Source organism: Peromyscus maniculatus, chromosome 9, assembly GCF_049852395.1.
Source record: "Peromyscus maniculatus bairdii isolate BWxNUB_F1_BW_parent chromosome 9, HU_Pman_BW_mat_3.1, whole genome shotgun sequence".
In the NCBI taxonomy this organism is placed as follows: Eukaryota; Metazoa; Chordata; class Mammalia; order Rodentia; family Cricetidae; genus Peromyscus; species Peromyscus maniculatus.
The window spans coordinates 37,432,832-37,453,634 of NC_134860.1; the positions used below are offsets into that span (position 1 = coordinate 37,432,832).

Genomic DNA, 20,803 nt, shown 5'->3' on the forward strand with positions numbered 1-20,803 from the left:
AGTGACCTTGTTGCTTTGTTTGAAGCTGAATTAAATTGACAAGAACAGCTAATCTTTACCTTGGGCAATTAGCAGAAATAAGGCCCACAACAAAGGCACCCAAGGTTTTAACATCTATGCAAAGGCTCTGGGGTGGTTATGGCATGGGAAGCTCTCCTTGGGTACTCGGGTACCATCCACACAGTGATTCTGGGCTCAGCCCTCTCCAGATGATATGTGGGCAATCCCATTAACACCTTGGCACAGCAGCCTGCAAGGAAACGGTACTCTGAATAAATATGCCTCTCTTCCATCTACCCGGAAGTCACTCTTCCCAGTGGCCCAGGCTGATTATTTTAGACTTATGAATCTGGACAGAGGAAAGTCATAAAAACACAGGGCTTTTAATATATTTCCCTGAAGAATATTTTTTGCTGTATTTTAAATCTTCTATACCCATGCTTCTACAGCAATTAGCCCCTCAAGCTATCCAATAGTTCAGCAAAAAAGGCATGCCTGTGGCAGTGAGCAGAATCAGGGAAGGAAATGAGCAGTTTGAGTGTCTTGAACAGAAATTATACATTCTTTCCTATTTATGGGAATCTTCTATCTTTGGTCCTACAAAAGGCATAGAAACATGCATGATTTTTTTCTATTAGAAAAAATATGGGCTAATGATGTTAAGGACAAAAACATTACATTTATGTAAATGGTATATTTAATATTTACTGAGAACAGGTCAATGACCCAACATGGGGCCAACGTTTTTTTTTTTTCTGTAAAAGGCCAGATACACAGTATTTCAAGTTTATTTGGATCATATCAACTCTACCATTGTAACATGAAGAATATTAACATCTTAGTGAATGGGAATGGGTTGTAGCTCAAGAAAAAAAATTATTTACAAAACAGTGGGACACTGGATTTCAACTACTATGTTCAGTTTACAGACCCATGGCCACAGTAATTCTATGAAACCAAGCAGCTGTCATGAAGGGCCTTCTATATGTCATGCTGAGGCCTAGCTATGAAGAAAGATGATGGATCTGGTAGAGTTCCTGTGCTCGAACTTTCAGTATGATGGTTAAGACAGGTGTGTGGGCACAGGGCAAAAGGTCAGTAGTTTAGCAGCTATGATCAAAAGAACAATGGAAAAAGAGACTATGACAGAAAGCAGATTTGGGAGCCGTACATTCACGGTGATAAGAGAACTCTAGGGAAGGATGGTGGATAAGGCACTGTGGAGTCAGGGTCGTCAGAGACTTGGTTTTTTTTTTTTATTTTACGCATGTGGACGTGGGGGATAAAGCTAAGTAGAAAGGGGTAGGAGGAAGCAATAGAGGCAGAGGCTGGAGAGAGGAGTTGTAAGGTGCACTTCATTCAAACAAAGGGGTCTGTATGGACAAGCAAAGGTGTGGATTTACTAGTCTACTGGCAACAATAAGCAATTAAGCAGAGGCCTTTATGCCCAGGAAAATACAGTCGTCTAGCTGTTTGGAGACAAGCAGAGTGGGCACAGACTGTTATCATAGTTCCAGGCAATAAAATAAAATAAAAATTTGTATTATGATTGGTCAAGGAATAGAGAGGAGGACAAAGATGTAAGAAATGTTTTATAAATAGAATCTGTCAAGTGTCTGCTCTTAGGGATAGGGCAGCTATGGCTGGAGGGTTGCCACAGCATCTCTTCCAAGAAACTTGATCTTGAGGGAATGTAGGACCTTGAGAAGAATTTGAACAGTGCTAACCAGGGCAACAGAGCCAAGGGGGAAATGTAGTCTAAAAGGATAGCCAGGAATATCACCATGGAAACCGTCTCTAAGAGCCAAGTGTGGAAAATGATCCAAAGGTAAGAGTAAGGTCATAGAGCAGTGAGGTGAGAAACTCAAGAGATTTAGTGGAGGTCAAAAAGAAGAGCTGGACATAGAATTAGAACAAATTATTCAAGGCTGAGGTGAGCAGGGCATGGTCCTTCTCTCTGCTTGGATGCAGGGATGGGGAGAGCAGATATGCAGTGTGAGTTTATACAAATTCAGATATTGATAACATCAGAAGTTATTCCCAGATTTTCAGCTGGACATGTCAAAGCAGGGTGGTGTTAACTGTGGTAGCAAGGGCAGAAGATGATGTGGGAAGAATAGTACTGAGTTTCTGAATGGCATGATGAGGTAGGAGGAGCATCTACATGCTAACAAGTGCTTCATTGGATGGAGCAGAGCTTGGTGCTGAGATCATCATGGGATACCATTGGGAGACTAGTCAATATTTCACAATAGTGAAAAGTTTTGAGAATGGATGAAAAACACTCAAAAAGAAGGCTTCCCTTGGGGGAATTAGGGAGCACTGGCATCCTTTGAAGAACACTGGGGGAAGTATGGTGAGAAAAGCAATACATCAAAAGAGAGAGATGAAGGCTGGTTCAACAGTCCGGAGGAAATCCAGAGAGTCGAATGTTCCCAGAGTGTGTGGATGACTGAGGTTACAGATATAGGGAGCGACTTCAGAATGAAACCAGAAAAACAGACAAGGCTGATTGTGAGTAGTTGAGGAGCAGCATGGATAAAGTGTAGATGATTCAAGGGCAAGGACTGATGAGAAATGCTGTCAAGACTTTTGATAACCAAAGGGGAGACGAAGGGGTATATAACACAAGAGGATAATTTGCGAGTGACTTTCAGAGCTGGAGAGTTGGTTCAGCAGGTCAGACAGAGCACTGGCTGCTTTTGCAGAGGACCTAGCTTCAGCTCCCAGCATCCACATGTAAATGCAGTTCCAGGGAACTTGATGTCTTTTTCTGGCCTATAAGGGCATACCAGTCATGTGGTTCACATATATACACACAGGCAAAACATTCATACACAGAAAAGGGAGGTAAAGGAATCATAAACAGAAAGAGAGGTAAGAATATGTTCCCTTCATATTGTTACAGATACACAAAACCAAGGGAGGCCTGGACTGTGCAATATTAAGAGATACAAAAAGATTATAGTAGTGTTTTCTAAGTCAGCCTACAGACCAGGATGTCCTGTGGGTTCTTATTAACTGCTGTTTTGACCCCCATGCCAGACTTTCAAAATTAGTGTTTCTTCTAAGGAGATCTAAGTAACTAACAAGCCTGATAATTCTATCTTCAGGGTGATTTGAAGATTAGCTTTAAAAAGTGTGTAGTACTTGAGATCTTAGTGATAGGCCGCAAACTTGACTTTGGGCTGATGAAGTTGAAAACATCAGTTTCTGGGTGCCATTCAAGGAGATGCTAATTTAATTGGTCTGAGGGATGAGGACCCTAACAGGATTTTAATGTGCAGGGATGCTTGAGATGTTGATGTGGGTAGATGGAACACAGAGGGTTTTGTGCCTCTATGACCTCCTTTTGAGGATGTATTTATGTACGTACATGTGTATGTACAGGACACTTTGACCTTTAAACAGAAAAAAAGTACTGCCATTTGTGACAACATGGATGAAGCAATATTATGCAAAGTGAAATAAATAGATAAATATTGCATGATCTCAAATATAGGCTCTTAAAAGAGGATACTATATAGAAACAGAGAGCACAATAATGGTTACCTGAATGGAAAGCAGGGGTAGGAGAGGGTGGTAGAGGCATGCAGAGATACATTTATAATTAGGTGGCATGAAAAATGCCAGTGATAAAGTGTATAGAATTTAAAAAAAGCTTATACTAATATTGTATTGTATGTTGGAGGTTTGCTAAGGAGGTTGATGGAACAGGTTGTAGTTGCTGTCAACAATTAAGAAAACTGAGATGGGGGTAAGTGTGACATGGCTTCAGGTGAACTATGTGACTATTGGTAAGTCACTATTCCATTTGCAAACACGGAAAACCTCAACTCCACAAACTACAGCATTAAAGATGGCCAGCTCGGGTAGAGAGGACACAAGTATTCTTGAAGCTGAATGGGCTGAAGAAGTACAAGGTTGAAGTCGGCATTCAGTAGGGTAAAGAATTCGAGACTCTCTATTTTTTAAGCCCATCCCAATCCACTCATTTGCTGTGTGCTGTAATCATGGCTCAGTTGGTCCAACATTGGGAACTTTAACATCTTCATCTTTTAAATGAGATAATATGATCACCTTAGAAATAAGTGGGTAATAAGCGATGTCAAAGCTTGAGGAAAATCCACAGGATGAGGAAGTAATGAGAAAAGCTTGGTCTATAAGGTGGCTACTTACCGGTAACAAGTCTAAATAAAAGGTTGAGGGCAAGAGCCAAATTTTAATGTGTTGCAAGGAAAAAAAATCTCCTGAAGTAGTGATTTTTCCAATAAGTTCAGTGAGGAAAAACAGATATTTTAGGGTAAAAATAGGCAAACACTTTGCCATGGAGTACTTACAGAACTGTTGTGAAGGATGAATTAGAATACTGGTCCTGTTGGACACATTGGTATCCAACAAAAGCAAGCTGATATTTCTGTCCTAGGGCATGGTCTGAACACATCAACAATACCACATTTTTTTGGATGCCAGTCACTGGTTTGGCAAAGTGGAATATTATTATTTGCCTTAAAGATTTGGAGATTATGCTGAATAAATGAAAACTGTTGATAATGGCCTAAGGGGGAAAATGAAATCTGAAGCAGGACTTGCATGAAGTCATGGAGGAAAGCTATGTCTGTTAAACAAGGTTGTTACTATTTGTATCATGCTTACTGCTATGGACAAGTCTATTTACCACCATCCTTTAAACTTCCGGCCACTCGAAGCTTGTTTGTTGAATGCTTGTGTAGCCTGCATTGTCAGGCTGTGTGCCACATCTGTTTGTGTGACGGATGTACTCAGCCAAACAGAACAAAATGCTGGCAGGGATGAAGGAGGAGAGAGTAAGAGTGAGAGAAGTCATTCCAGAAAATTCTAAATGGAAGAAAGCACAAGAGAACATCAGAGATACCAACCTTCCTTACTGGTCCACAGTCCCGATGGGTTTGTGTCTGAGTTCTGACTAGATAGTGCACTTGGCATTCAGAGAGAACATTGCCACCAGCACTCTGCTGTATGGAAAGACAGGGTTCTAGAGAAGGTCTGGAATGGGGTGTTCCTGGATGAAGTGTGGTATACTGGGCAACTGGAGAAAGCATTCTAACTTCAGTCTCAGAGACAAGCCTAGTTATGTCTACAAATGGAGCAGAAATAATCTTCAAAGCAATGAAGTTTTCATAGTGTGGGAAGGAAGGGTTGATGGAGTACTTGCTTTTTCATTTGTGCGTGCATGTGTGCGTGCATGCATGAGTGTGTGTGTGTGTGTGTGTGTGTGTGTGTGTGTGTGTACGTACGCGCGCACATGCGCGCGTACCACAGCAAATGCATGGAGATCAGAGAACCATTTGCAGAAGTGAGTTCTCTCCCTCCATCCTGTGGGGTCCAGGGGTAGAACTCAGGTTGTCAGGGGTGGCAGCAAGTACCTTTACTCACTGAGCCAACAGATGCGCCATGGAGCACTTGCTTTTAAATATCTTCATTAAGGCAACCAGTGCAGAGAGGCACAGGTTCAATTATTTAGGGTCACTTTTAGTTGACAGGATTAGAAAGAGTGGATGGAAGCCAAAAGCAGGGGAGAGGGACATCAGTTCAACAGAAGGACGCACACACCCACAGGTATCAAAGACAACAGGCTTCTGGGTAAATAGTGGGTTTTTTGTTTATAGAGAAATTGAATAGCTGGGGATCATGTGGAAGGATTTAGACACCCATAAATCTTTAGGTTTTTTTCTTTATTACTTTCATGTCTTGAAAAGTTAGGAGAATCTGAGCAGTGGTGGCACATGCCTTTAATTCCAGCACTCAGGAGGCAGAGCCTGGCAGATCTCTGTGAGTTCGAGGCCAGCCTGATCTACCAAGTGATCCAGGAGAGGCACAAAAACTGCACAGAGAAACCCTGTCTCAACCCTGCCCCCACCACAAAAAAAGAAAAGAAAAGAAAAGAAAAGAAAAGAAAAGAAAAGAAAAGAAAAGAAAAGAAAAGAAAGAAAGAAAGAAAGAAAGAAAGAAAGAAAGAAAGAAAGAAAGAAAGAAAGAAAGAAAAGAGCATGTATAACAAGGACCAGATAAATTGACCTCTCCATTTTGTGATCCAGGATTGAACTGATCCAAGATCTTTCTGGTCCTACAGGTAACAAGACACTGTAGCAAAAGTGTTATAAGACACATTGTTGCGGAGGTGGGGAAGAGGCCCTAATTTATATTTACTGTGTCCTGCCATGCTAGGAAATACATACAGACTTTTTATAGTTCACCTCACTCACTTCTCACTCTAGAGCGATGAATGAAAGCCGTAATGCCTGTTTGTTGGATGAAGATAATGAGAGCCTGTGCTAGTTAAGCCATGCGACCGCACAGCTACAAAACCAGAACAATTTGAAATTAGATGTATCTTATCCTGCAATCTGGGCTCCTAACTACAACCTTCCATTGCCCTCAGGATCTCATCCTAGGTGGCTGCTGGATTTGGAGTGAGCTTCTCATAGAGTCACAAACATTTTATCTTTGATTATAAAATGGAAGAATTTTTTTTCAATGGTCTACATGAACTTCTAGGTGCCTGAAAACAATGACAGCAAATTAGGTCCACATCTTTCCAAATATCCTGTAAAAACAATAGAGAACAGCCAAAAATAAAACTACACGAACACTATCACTTAACGGTAAGATTTACCAAACTTCAAAATAACTGTAGAGAGAAAACATACCAAATGCCAGTGAGCTATCACTCATGCTTTCCCTGAAAGCTTTTTGCAGTGACAGAGAAGCTTGAGAAGAACTATAAAAGGTAGGAAGAAAGAAAGGTAGGAAGGAAGGATGGAGAATAAAGATGGACATAAATTTGTCGCCATCCATTGCTGGGAATATAAGTACAAAACTACTCAGACTCTCAGTTGATAGATCTGATTACTGGTGGCAAGAAACGTTCTTCAAAGTAACACGATTTATAATCGCTTTCTTCAGAGCACATAGCTTCTTAGGAAATTGCCTTAGCTACTTCACTTTGCTTTGACAAGAACACCACAACCAAGGCAACTTATGAAAGAAAATGTTTAATTGGGCCTGTGGTTCCAGAGGGTTAGTATTCATGATGGTGGAGCAAAGGCATGGTGGCAGAGCAGTGGAAAGTTTACAACTTGATCCATAAATTAGAGGCGGGGGCGGGGGAGCCCCACGGGGAGAGAGAGAGAGAGAAAGAGAGAGAGAGAGAGAGAGAGAGAGAGAGAGAGAGAGAGAGAGAGAACGAGAACACATTGGAAATTGTATTCAAACATATGAGCCTATGAAGAAGTTCTCATTAAGACCAAAGAGTGGGGAGTCCTTAGAGAAATAGACGATTAAAGACTAAAAAAAAATGAAAAGGAAAATGTTAGGTTCTTTAAGACAAAATGCAAATTTAAGACAAAGCAAAATGCTCCCAAACCATGATTTCTGAATCATCCTTCCCATATTTTATGCACACACACACACATACACATACACACACACACACACACACACACACACACACACACACACACAGAGAGAGAGAGAGAGAGAGAGAGAGAGAGAGAGAGAGAGAGAGAATTTTTAAGTCTACTCATTTTAATTAGATTTATTCATCATATTTTTATGAGTTTTTTTTCCAAGACAGGGTTTCTCTGTGTATCCCTGGCTATCCTAGAACTCGTTCTATAGACCAGGCTGGCCTTGAACTTACAGAGATCCACTTGCCTCTGTCTCAGAGTGCTGGGAGTAAAGAAGTACACTACCACCACCAACGTGCCTTTTTGAGTGTTTTGCCTACATGTATTATATATATATATATAAAATATCAAGTGTGTGTTTGGTGTCCACAAAGGTTACAAGGGGACATGCAACCCCTGGAACTGAAGTTACAGATGGTTGTGTGCTTCGATGTGAGTGCTGGGAATCAATTCCTAGTCCTCAGCAAGAGTAGGAATTGCTCCTAACCACTAAACTATCTCTCTAGCTCCACCCTGCATATAAATTCACTAAAGAAATTGGATTTTGTCACGCTAAACAGAAAAGGGCAGCACTAAGGTAGAAATACTTTAAATATCAAAAACTCTTTAATGAAAGAAAGTCAATTAGAGAATACTGAAAATTGTCACTAAAAATCAGAAAATACAAGTCAGTACATTCTAGCTAATGAAAATTCTCCTTCTTAATACATTAGGCATAAGAGATAACCATAAGATGACAATGAAAGTTAATTAGAAATTGGGAGATATTAAAATGTCAACTGATGCACAAATCTTAAAAAATAAATACAAAAATCAAGAAAAATAATCAGATGTCAACTGAATGAGGTGAAGGAAAATGGAAACTCAAAATACTTTAGAAATGGAGACAAAATGATAAGATGCTCAGGGACATTTGTTCAAACAAAATTCTGCCAGAGTCATTGAATAAATTTACTAACAAGGAGAGGAGAAGTGAGATAAAGAGAAGGAAAAAAGTCATAGTAAAAGAGTTGAGAATGGGAGACAAAAAAGAGATAGCAGATGTATAATTGGAGACTTTGACCAAAAAAAAAAAAAAATGAAATAGCAACAGACCAACAGACTTAATATTGAAAACTTTAGTTCAATAGAACCTTATAGAAATAAAGGGGAATTTGTATTCATATGTTGAAAGGGCTGGCTCATCAAGTTTTTGGAAAATTAACCCAGAATGTTCATTACTGACATATATCTAGCATGCTTATTTTGTTTAATTCTGTGTATGTATGTATCTGAGAGGGTATGAGCATATGAGTTCAGGTAACCACAGAGGCCAGAAGAAGGCACCAAATCTCCTGGAGTCAAATAATGTGGGTGCTGGTTTGTAGAAGTAGTATGTGCATTTAACTGCTGAGACATCTCTTTAACTTCATTGAAAAATGTCCTATAAAAGTATTAGACATCAAACATAAAAGAAAAATCCCTTCTAATCTTCCAAAATATCGAATCACTTACAATGACCAAAATGTTGTCTGAAATCAGATATCTCAGCACAGCAAAGGACACACATTTTAAAGATATCAGGGAAAGGAATTTCAACAAGAGATCTTTCAAGCACATGATACAAGAGAAACATTTCTAAACAGAGCAGAGTTTAGTGAAGTCTTATAACAATACTTCTCAGAAATATACAGAGAAACTTAATGTGCCTGGTAGCTCACCGAAAACCATGGTAAAGAAGAAAGAAAAACTGATTGTGTTTACACTACACCATATAGGATAAGAAGAGGATCAATGATGAATATACAAATGCCATTTACTGTATCAAGCTAAAATTAATCCACAATGGGCAGCTGAGATGGCCCAGCAGGTAAAGGCACTTGCCATGGAGCCTGACTTGAATTTGATTCATGGTCCCGTGTAGAAGAGGGAGAGAACTGACTCCCACAAGTTGTTCTCTGATCTCTATATGTGCACCACAATATGCACATACTACACACACACACACACACACACACACACACACACACACACACAAATAAATGTAATAAATGAAAAAGATTAATTAAAAAATAATACAATTAAATAAATGTGAGAAAAAAATAAGTGGTTAAGGGCATTAGAATTTATACACAAAAAGACAACTACCAATGAAAGCAAAAAACTTTTCTAAGTGTTACAATATTTTAAAAAATCAAAGAATATGAAACAAGTAAGCAAATTAGCAAAGACAGTACAATATGACCCATGCCTATAAAATATGATGGTGACAAAGACATCACCTTGAAAAATTCTTACAAGAAGGCTCACAAAATAAGATGCACATACACCTACATACATACACATATGTATACACACATATGCACACATGTATACACATACCTACACACATGCACACACACACTATATATTATATGCAGTGATTACACACACATACACACCTGCACACACTACATAATATATACAGTGATGACATACACACACATCATCATCATCATCATCATCATCATCATCATATCAATAATAATAATAATGAGCTCTGGAGTGTTTCAAAGCCAGAACTACATAGTATATACACAGACGGAATACCCACACACACATGAACACCTCATGTTATATATGGTGATGCCAAGGGCTGCCAACTTTTCTAAAACACCCATGAAACCATCACAAAATTGAGTTTACATTAGAGTCAGCTAGATCACAAAGAAATCAGGAGTAAGTTTCATATGAGATAACCATTTTTGATTTATTTGTTTATGTACTTATTTATTTACTTTGTGATCATGTTTTGCTATGTAACTGGGACTGGCCTTGACCTCTGATGGACATAATTGCTCTTTCTGTCTCCACCTCCCAAGCAGTGGGATTTGCAAGCACAGGCCCCCATGTGCAGCTAAGCACTGCTTAATTGTTATGCAAACTTGTACACTTTGATATCTGCAAGAAGATGAAAAACTTTTAAAATCCTTCCATTTGGATTTTTTTCAAAAAAAATCACATAAATGAAAATACACATGTCAAGTATGAAATCTGTAAAGAGTTAATATTTCTTTTCATTCTTCTTTATTAAAAAAATTCTCTACTCACTCTACATAGCATCCACAGATCCCACCTCCTCTCTCCTCCCACCCCCAACCCTCTCTCCCAAGTCAAGCCACATCCCCACATCCCCCAAATCAAGGTCTCTCATGAGGAGTCAGCAGAGCCTGGCACACTGAGCCTAGGCAGATCCAAGCCCCTCACACTGCACCAAGGCTGTGCAAGGTGTCACACCACAGGCACTGGATTCCCAAAAGCCTGCCCATGCACCAGGGGTGGATCCTGATCCCCCTGCCTGGGTGCCCCCCAAACAGTTCGAGCCAAACAACCATCTTCTATATCCAGAGGGCCTAGTCCAGTCCCATGGGGGCTCCATAGCCTCTAGTCTACAGTTCATGGGCTTCCACTAGTGTGGCTGGTCATCTATGCACATCCTCCCATCATGATCTTGATGTTCCCCGCCTATAGAATCCCTCCTCTCTGTCATCAATTGGATTCCTGGAGCTCAGCATGGCACTGGGCCGTGGATCTCTGCATCTACCTCCATCAGTCACTGGACAAAGGTTCTAAGAATACAGCTAGGTTATTTGCTAGACCAGTCACCAGAGTAGGCCAGTCCAGGCACTCTCTGGCCATCTAAGGTGGGGTCATCCTTGTGGATTCCTGAGAGCCTCCCCAGCACCCTGCCTCTTCCTATTCCCATGATGTCCTCATCTATCATGGTATCTCCCTCCCTGTCCTCCCACTCTGTCCCTGTTCCATCTCGACCCTGCCATCTCCCCATGTTCTCATCCCCACTCCTCACCCTTCACCACTCCCCCACTCTCAGTCCGCTCATGCAGATCTCATCCACTTCCTGTAAAGAGTTAATATTAATGAAAACTCTGATGATCAGAAACTATGGAAATGTTTACATACAAGACAGGAGGGGACGGTTACACTTGGGAATACAGATGAAAGAATGACCTTAAGGGGAGTCCATATTCACTCCATGAGAATATCTTCAAAGACACGATGAAGATACCTGAAGGAACAAAGCAGACTACAAATAACTTAAAAACAGAGAAATGACTGCATCCGGGAAGGGTTAAGAGCCATCTGTCTCTCTGAGGCAAGTTGGAAGGCCAACCATTGCAGGTTGGAGAGATGCTCAGAGGGGTACCTGCTCACGCCAGAGCCCCCAGCCTCGTCAAGCTAATGCTATGAAGTTTAAAGCTAGAAAGCCTTAAATGGCTACAGAAGCAACAGAACCTAAACCCAAGCCAGGTGCGAACTGGTTTGACTGGAGACTCTCTAGTGACTCAGGGGAAGTGTGACTATTTCCAGGAATAAATCCGGCCACTGCTGCTTTCCCTCTCTCCAAAAGACAAGATGCTAAAACACAAGAAAATGCAGCCCACTGGCAAGAAACAATGCAGTGTGAAGAACCAGAGTGGAGGTGATCCAGAGGGTAGAGCCATCCCACAGAAAACTAGCACAGCTGCCTTTCAAGGTCTAAAGGCTCCAGAGCAAAAACACTGGACAAATCTCCAAACAATGAACAGAGGGATCAAGAGTCACATAGATACAGGGCACCATGGTACAAGACTGGCATCTTAGCATTCAAAAAGCCACACAGTATGGACTCAAGTTCCAGGCTAGCCTGAAACCAGCAGTGCAGGCCTGCCGTCCTTATCTGGACATTGAATTTCCACATCTTGAGATTCTTCATACTTGCCAAGCTCTTTAAATGCACTTGTTACTCATGATCATTGGTGTCAGGGGCCCCTTCCTCAGAGCTCATGGTGTATAGTAATTCTTATTCTGTAATCTGTTCTGTGATGGTGATTTAGGGGAAGGGGGCTGACTGAATGACAGAGGTCTAAATTAAAGGGTGGAGGGTAGACTTTCTAAAGAAACAAAGAATACAAGTATACTAATTTTCTACTTCTTTATATATGTTGCTCAAATTTAACAGTATTTAATTGTTTAGGACTTAGTCTAACAAATATTTTGTTGTTGTTTGTTCATTTGTTTGTTTGTTTCAGGGAAAGGAGAGTTTACCACTGAAAGTTTAAAATTCTTCTCACATCATGGTGACACACACCTTTAATCCCAGAATTTATAAGGAAGGTCAGGTGCATCTCTGCAAATTCGAAGCTAGCTTGATCTATATAGCAAGTTTCAGGTCAACATGGACTACATAGTGAGACCTTATGTGGTGGTATTGTGTTCCCCCAAAATATTGTGCACCCTAATAAACTTATCTGGAGTCAGAGACAGAACAGCCACTAGATACAAAGGCTAGAAAATGGTGGCACTCACACCTTTAATCCTAGCATTCCAGAGACAGAAATCCCTCTGGATCTCTGTGAGTTCAAGGCCACTTTGGAAACAGGCAGGCATGGTGACTCATGCCTTTAATCGCAGAAAGCAAACCTTTAATCCCAGGGAGTGGTGGTAGAAAGCAGAAAGGTTTATAAGGAATGAGGACCAGAAACTAGAAGCATTTGGCCTGGGTAATCATTTGGCTGGTTAAGCTTTTAGGTTTTGAACAGGACAGTTAAGTTGAGACCCATTCTGGATGAGGACTCAGAGGCCTCCAGTCTGAGGAAGCAAGACCAGCTGAGGATCCAGCGAGGTGAGGTAGCAGTGGCTTGTTCTGGCTCTCTGATCTTCCAGTGTTCACCCCAATTCTTGGCCTCAGGTTTGATTTTATTAATAAGACTCTGCTACAACCTTGTCTCAAAACAAAATGCAAAACAAAACAACAACAAAATAAGTAAATATACCTTTTACTTGATTTTATTATTATCAATTTCTCCACAATGTAGCTGATCATTGCTACCACATGGCTGGGCCTCCCATATTCCTACCTCTGGGACACCATTGCATGATAGCCCATGCATCCTTCTCTCATTATCTTGAGGACTGTGCTTTGTAATAGTTTGATGGATACCTGTTCCTTCTAAGATGCTGTACTCTAGTTGATAGAAGAGAGAATGCTGGACTGATTTATCTCTATATCCCAAATTCTCAATACACTCTCAATAATTATTTAGTAAAAGGAGGATGTTCAAAAAATGCATTCATTTAAAAAGCAACTAGGGTCCTTAGATAAACACTCCTAGCAAAGGTTGAAAACACATTATGTAAAAGGAGGAAGAGTTTCTGTCCTGCCTGTTCTCAAATACCCAGTAGCTGCTTCCTAAATTACCACACGGAGGCTTATATTAATTATTAATACTTGGCCAATGGCTTAGGCTTATCATTAACTAGCGCTTACATTTAAATGAACCCATTCCTATTAACTATTTATTGCCATGTGGTCTGTGGCTTACTGGTCCTCCAGCATCCTGCTTCTTCGGCGGCTCATGGTATCTTCCCAAACTCCATCCCTCTTCCCCTGATTCCCTAATTTGATTCTTCAACACAACCTTATCTCTCCTTGCCATAGGCCAAAATAGTTTTATTATCAACCAATTAGAGCAACACACATGTATAGTATACAGAAGGACCATCCCACAGCAAGAATGCTCTACTGATTTATCTCTATATCCCAAATTCTCAATGTACAATACACTCTCAATAATTGTTTAGAAAAAGGAGGATGTTCAATAAATGTGTTCATTTAAAAACAACTAAGGTCCCTATATAAACACTCCTGGCAAAAGTTGAAAACACAAACTCAACTTTCACACTGTCCATCTCTTAAGACTCTCAGTCAGAGTTCATGTGGACTTGTAGCTAGGTAGATGAGATGGTCTCAACCAGAGTGCTGAGCTCCCACAACTGCTCAGTGAACACCACAGCTGTGGAAGGTGGAAAAGAATTCAAAGTTGGTGATTGAAAAGTCTGGGTTTACACAACCAATCTTCTACTTACTGCAAACATGAAATGATTAGAAACCTACTCAGCCTCAGTGTACTCCCTGTTGAGTGGACCTCCTCCCTGTCCCACACACAGTTCTCGTGATATAAACATTAAGTGACACTGTTGTGGTTTCATGGCATAGAGTCTGGGACTTGGTCATTTGGTTCACATCTCATATGCTCTTTTTCTGCATGCTAATGCTCAAACTCCCAGCTCCATCTCTACCCCATTATAAAACCCAGAGGATATCTTCTGTGTAGTGTGACATTTCCTTTACCATAGGAAACATCCATTACAACTCAGCTGTGGCTGTTGTAAATATTTTTCATCAGCTGCAAGAAGATGCAGTCCTGGAACTTCAAGGTCTTGATGCTGTCAGGGCTATCCAAGGGAGCCTGGTGGGTGGCTGACAGAGTAACCGGAGAGCAGTGTCTTAAATCCCTGCTGGAGGGCTGTATAACACCAGTTGGGGACCACAAAGTCCAACAACAACAATTAGCCAGCATCATTTTCTCTTCTTTCAGTAGATACTTAATTGGCATCTGTTAATCAACTTGACCAGATTCCAGTAATCACAACTTATTTTCCAATTTGACAGGATATGCTCAGAGGAAAAGAGAAAGAGAGCACACAGGGGGATAGATGTAGCAACAGATAATCAACATTTTTAATTGAATTCGAGGTTTGAGCTTGAGCCTCTCATTGGAGCGTCTATATTGAATCTATCATTAGCAGAATAATTCTATTTTCTTTTTCTCATTACTTTAAATTGGCCAGCAAAAGACAAGTAGAATTCCAGACACACATACGTATTGGGGAAAATAACTGAGCTGATTGAAGTGAGAGTTTAATCCTGCGCTGCCTTAATAGTTTCTTTTACAATGTAGAAAAATGTCCAGCTCTACATGCTATGGCGACTACTAGAAACATGTGCTTATTGAGCACTGGAAGTGTGGCTGGTATCAAAGGAGAACTGAAATAATTTTAATTTGTTTTATGATAAATTAATTTCAGTAGGCGCATGTGCCTAGCAACTATGAGGAACAATACAGGTAGCAAGCCACTGTAAGTAAGAGTCAGTCCTACTAAATGCTCTCAGGGTTTTCGCGTTGAGCCTGCCTTGCTGGAAGGGCAGCCTGACTCCACATCACAAATGCCCTTGTGTGCTCCTGTCCAGCCTGAGTTTCTCTGAGTTGTCTGTAAGTTGTTTCCAGTGGACACTAGCTCTGGCTTCCTGGTGTCTACCTTGTAAGCTGTCCTCTCATCTATGAAGGTACTTGGCCTCGACTTCTTTTATTCTTCTCTTCACTGCACTTTGTTCCTTTCTGGCTGATAGTTTTTACCACTTTCCTGCTGGTCGTCTGTCATTTCCTATATAAATCTGAAGTGGTTTTCAGTAGATAACACTTTGAAGCAAGTGCATTAGACACAGCTAAGCAAAGAATCAGTGAACTGAAGGACCTATCCATGGAAATTTTCCAAAGTGAAAGATCACAGAGAAAAACAAATTAAATCAAGTGGGAATCCAGCACTATAGGGTAATTAGAACAGGTGTAAGTATACGCACCCCCAAAAGTTCTGAGATTGTTACATGGGATAAATCCCACAAAACCTAGACCTGGGCACATCCTATCAAAATTGTACCAAAAGACAAAAGGAAATCTTGAAAGGAGCCATGGATTGAGGAGAACACACTATCCACAAAGTAATAGGTTAATAATTACTGGGTGTTTTTCTCCAGAAACAATACAAGAAAGAAAAAATAGAAGTGAAGTGAGATATTTAAAAATTTGAAAAATAAAGCCTGCAAAATTACCCTTCAAAGTAAAAGAAAGACAGACTTGTTTAGACAAACAGAAACTGCAGGAGCTTTTTAGGAAGCCTGCCTTAAAAGATGTGCTTTAAAAGGTGATGATATAAATCACAAACTCAAATATACATTTATGAAAGGACTATATTGGGAAAAAGATAAATGAGGGTAAAATTAAATAGTTATATGATTTGAATATGAGGTATCCACAGCAGGTTCATTTATTAAATGTGTGGTCTCCAGCTGGTGGCATCCTTTGGGAAGGTTAGAAAAATTTTAGGATGTGAAGTTTAGCTAGAGGAAGTAGGTCACTGGGGACAAGAATTTAAAGCCATACCTGGTCCTGCCTTGTGATTCCTGTCCCCCACAAGGCTTTGAAATAGGAAGACTCCATACCATATGCTCCCACTTCCATGATGAACTACCCAAGGACATGAAGACAAGCAGGGGTAGATTGGACATTCTGAAAAGAGAAGTCTCGTGAATCTTACTGCCTTTAGATTATTCTCACTGATAGTTTGTTCAGAGATACCGAAAATAATTCAGCCTTTCATTTTTTATTCTTAATTGATCTAATGTATTATAGTTTATTCAAAATAATGACTTAATCCACATGATAAGTAATAATTGACTGTGGTACATGAAATGGATGTCAACAAAGTTAGATGATGATGGAGAGACACATTAAAGATCTGTAAGGAATCTTTACTACTTCTGAAGTGCTGTAGTGTTATTTAACATGATATAACACTATAATGATGTGGTGTTATTATATTAATTACAAATGTATGTTTATACCTAATGGCACTACAAATCTCTATATATTTATTTTATATATATTTTTACTAATTCTTAGAAAATCTCATACAATGTATTTTGACCATATTCACCTTCTTTTGGAATATCTTGCCATGTTATTCATTGTTGTGGTTCATTGGCATTACAGGTGAACACAGCTAATGATTCCTTTTCTCCTTTGGCAGCTTAGCTCCTCCTTGCATGGTTACTTCTAAAACTGTAAGGGCTAGTCCTCAGAGAAGTAACTTACAAGTTAGAACCAGATTGACTTCTCCAAGTCTTGGCCCAAAAATGTGTGATCTCTTAAGCAATTGGACCTTACCTTCTTTTTCTGGAAGGTACCAAGGGCAACAGAAGTAGCCTATATTGTTTGGAGCATCTCTTGTACTCCCCTGACCAACAACTCAGAAGGAGGTAAGGAGGTGTCCCATACCCTGCACTGGGACTTTTTGTTACCCAAACTAGTATAACTTCAGTATTATGGTCTTTATCTTCCCATATATATTACATATATATGATTTTATATATAAATGTGTGTATAATTTTATATATATATACATATATGTGTGTGTGTGTGTAATTTTAAGTATCCATTAAATAATATAATTCCATATGACTTTTCAAACATTTTTGTACTGTTTATCCATCCTTCTCAACCTCCCCAGATAAAGACCCCCACACCTGTTTTTCCTGTTTCTCTCTTCATAACGAATGTGTCCCATCATTCCCTCTCTAGTACACCTGCTCCCACCCTTGCTATCATTCCTTTTTAATTTCCTGGCATCTTGGTTACAAGATATGCACTTGCCTCTAAAGATTTATAGCTAGCATCCACAAATAAGGGAAGACGTGCAGGATTTGTCTTCCTGAGTCTGGGTTACCTTGCTCAGTGTATTTTCTAGTTCTATCCATAATTGATATATTAAGAGAGCAAGAAATATGGGATCACAAAATGCTCAATTAAAAGCAGAAGAGGGTAAGAGTGATTGAAAGTAAAAGAAGGAATAATCAAAAGCAGTGAATGGACAACCATTAGAAGTACAATAAATGTTAAACAATTACATCAACAACTACCTTAGATAGAGAGGCTCTCAGGATAGTAATTGAAGCACAAAGATTGTCAGAGTGTATTGGGAAGGGAAAGACCCAACTATACATAAAGTGTAAGAAATACACTTAAACATCAAAATGCAGAGAGATTAGAAGTAAGACAATGGAAGATACACCAGGCTAACACTCATGGGACACAAGCTGGAGAGGTGATACTGATTTCACACAAAGACAACTTCATATCAAAGAAAATTATCAGCAATGATGAGAAATATTACTTTCAGGAGAAAAAACCCAACTTGCCAAGAATTTAACAGTAATTATGTTAACAATCATTATCAACAGGACATCAGAAAATATGAGGCAAAAAGGAAACAGATTTAGTATGTTAGCTGAAAATTTCTGCAAAAGTCCAAGAGTAACAGAGACCCACAATCAACCATCTAAGGGTAGGTAGACAAAACAGCACTATCTATCAATTGACTCTGGATGACTTATATGTATTATTTCCCCCATCATTAATACAGTGCCATGCTTCTGAAGCTCTTGTGGAACAGTGGCAAATATAACCAATAGTCTAGGGAATTAAGTAATATAAACCATTTAAAATGATAGAAGTCATACAGTGTGTGAGACCTCAGTGGAATTAGGGCAAACATCAATAGTAAAACCATGCTTGAAAATTTTTAAAATACAGAAGACTAAACAGCATATTTCCAAATGAATTAAGAGTTAACTAAGTATGTGTACTTATCTTTGAGCTATCATAAATGGGTGTTAAATTTTATCAAATGCTTATTGTAACCTGTTGATATGGTCATGTAAAGTTTTCTTTACCTGTTTCATAGTGGGTTTTGTCACTTGACTTGGGAATGATGAAACATCCTTGACTTCTTGGTATACATATGACTAGGGTATGGTATATAATTCTATTTCTACATGATCAGACATAATTGGCTAAAATTCCATTGAGAACTTTTACAGTTTTAATTTATAGTTTTATGTTCCTATATCCATCTATTTTTAATTAGAGTACTTTTAACTCATATGTTTCCTTGTACTTCTACTTTCTGAAAAATATTGAATAATCGGCATAGCATCTTCATTAAATATTTTATGTATTCACCAATAAAGCTGCCTGTGCCTGGTGCTTTCTGTTTTAACAGGTGGCTTATTATCAGCCCATTTCTGAAATAGAGAGAGGTCTGACAGGGTTATCTGGCTTTACTTGTATGATTTTCAATGAATTGGTCCATTTCATCTAAGCTATTCAATCTATGAGTATAGAATTGTTAATGTTGTATTGTTAGCCTTTTAATGTTCATGGGGTCAGTAGTGAGCGATCTTCCTTCATTTCTGACATTAACAATTTGCATCTTCCTTTTTGCCCTTGGTTAGGTCTGGTTAATGGACTATTTTATTGATTTTTTTTCAAAAGAAACAGCTTTTGTTCATTGATTTTTTTTCCCCTACTGATTTTAAGTTTTCAATTTCATTGATTTCTGTTATAACCTTTAATCCTTGCTTTCTTACTTTGGATTTAATATGTTCATTTTATCATTTTCTAAGGTGGAAGCTATGGCTATCCAATTTAATCTTTGTTCTTCTAACATGTCAAAGAAGAGTTCTTCTACCAGACATGACCAGTGCTTTATCTCGTCCCTCTGTTACTCCATTTGCTGGATGGTTAAGTATATTAGCACGTGAGAGAAGCCAGTGCCATTTAGAAGCAGTCAAAGATAAGATGAACTCATCACAGGGCATGGAATCCTTTCCACTAGAGGCTCTTTCTGGTCACCACAAGCCAAAAAGACCTCATGGAGACTGTCATTTCACTTTCCTGAAATTAATTCCACAGCATGTTCACATTTTCTCAATAATTCTGAAGTCAGTGTAGCTGAGTGGGTAAGAAGAAAGCTCTGGAATCAAGTGACATGGGTTTGTTGCCTGTCCTACTATTAACTTGCAGAATGACCCTGGACATGGCATCTTGACTTTCTCATTTTTACAATGTGGCTAAGTTATAGTACATGGTGATGTAAAGATCAGATTCAGTAAATTCATATAAGACGTATGTAATGTTGCCTGGACCACACCACTGAACTTTTGCCCAAACATCATGAGCAGCCCTGATTTATGTATGTTTCCACTGAGTCTATGACCTGACAGTTTGCCAAACTAAGGTCCTTCCTGCCATTCTCTTCATATGACATCCTTCATGTTGACAGCTACTATCTCAGAAAACACTGTGGGAAAAACTCTCCTGGAATTGGGCATATAATTTTTGGATTGTCCCTCTTCAGACCTCCTTGAAATGAGCATTATCTACACATATTCACCAAACTCCATGCTCTTTAAAGATGCACAAAACAGTTACAAAAGGCTCTGATAAGTCCTCCAGCATGCACGCGCGCGCGCGCGTGTGCACACACACACACAGACATAACACACACACTTCTTAATGATAGGGTTTTCTAAATTCATTTGAGTAAACAATGCCTGCCCCCTTTCAATTACAAATAGTTAACATAGCTTAGAATGTCTGATAATTGAAAAATGTTTGGGGCAGTGCTGGACCCGAACCCAAATCCCTCTGTGCTACTGGCATCCTTGGACTTTCTACCACTATCCACACAGTCAAACAGGAATCTTGGTCTTTTTCCAGTACCTCTGTATGTATGGGGTCAATTTTTCTCCTGAAGAGCAAGCTCTGGGAGAGAGTAACACTGCTGTGTCACCCTCTGAGGGATATGATTTGTCCTTTGCTGTTGTAGTATTCTCTGCATCAGAAAGTAAGAGAAATGTAAAATGTTGGCTACTTACG

At 39.5% G+C, this 20,803-nt stretch overlaps 1 long non-coding RNA gene across 1 annotated transcript; it reads left to right on the top strand.

The window, feature by feature from the left end:
* Nucleotides 1–1,850: 1,850 nt before the first annotated feature.
* Nucleotides 1,851–20,381, top strand: LOC143267313 (uncharacterized). Its single transcript, XR_013042312.1, has 3 exons — nt 1,851–1,933; nt 17,268–17,343; nt 19,549–20,381. It is a non-coding gene; the product is annotated as an uncharacterized LOC143267313 (long non-coding RNA).
* Nucleotides 20,382–20,803: the final 422 nt, after the last annotated feature.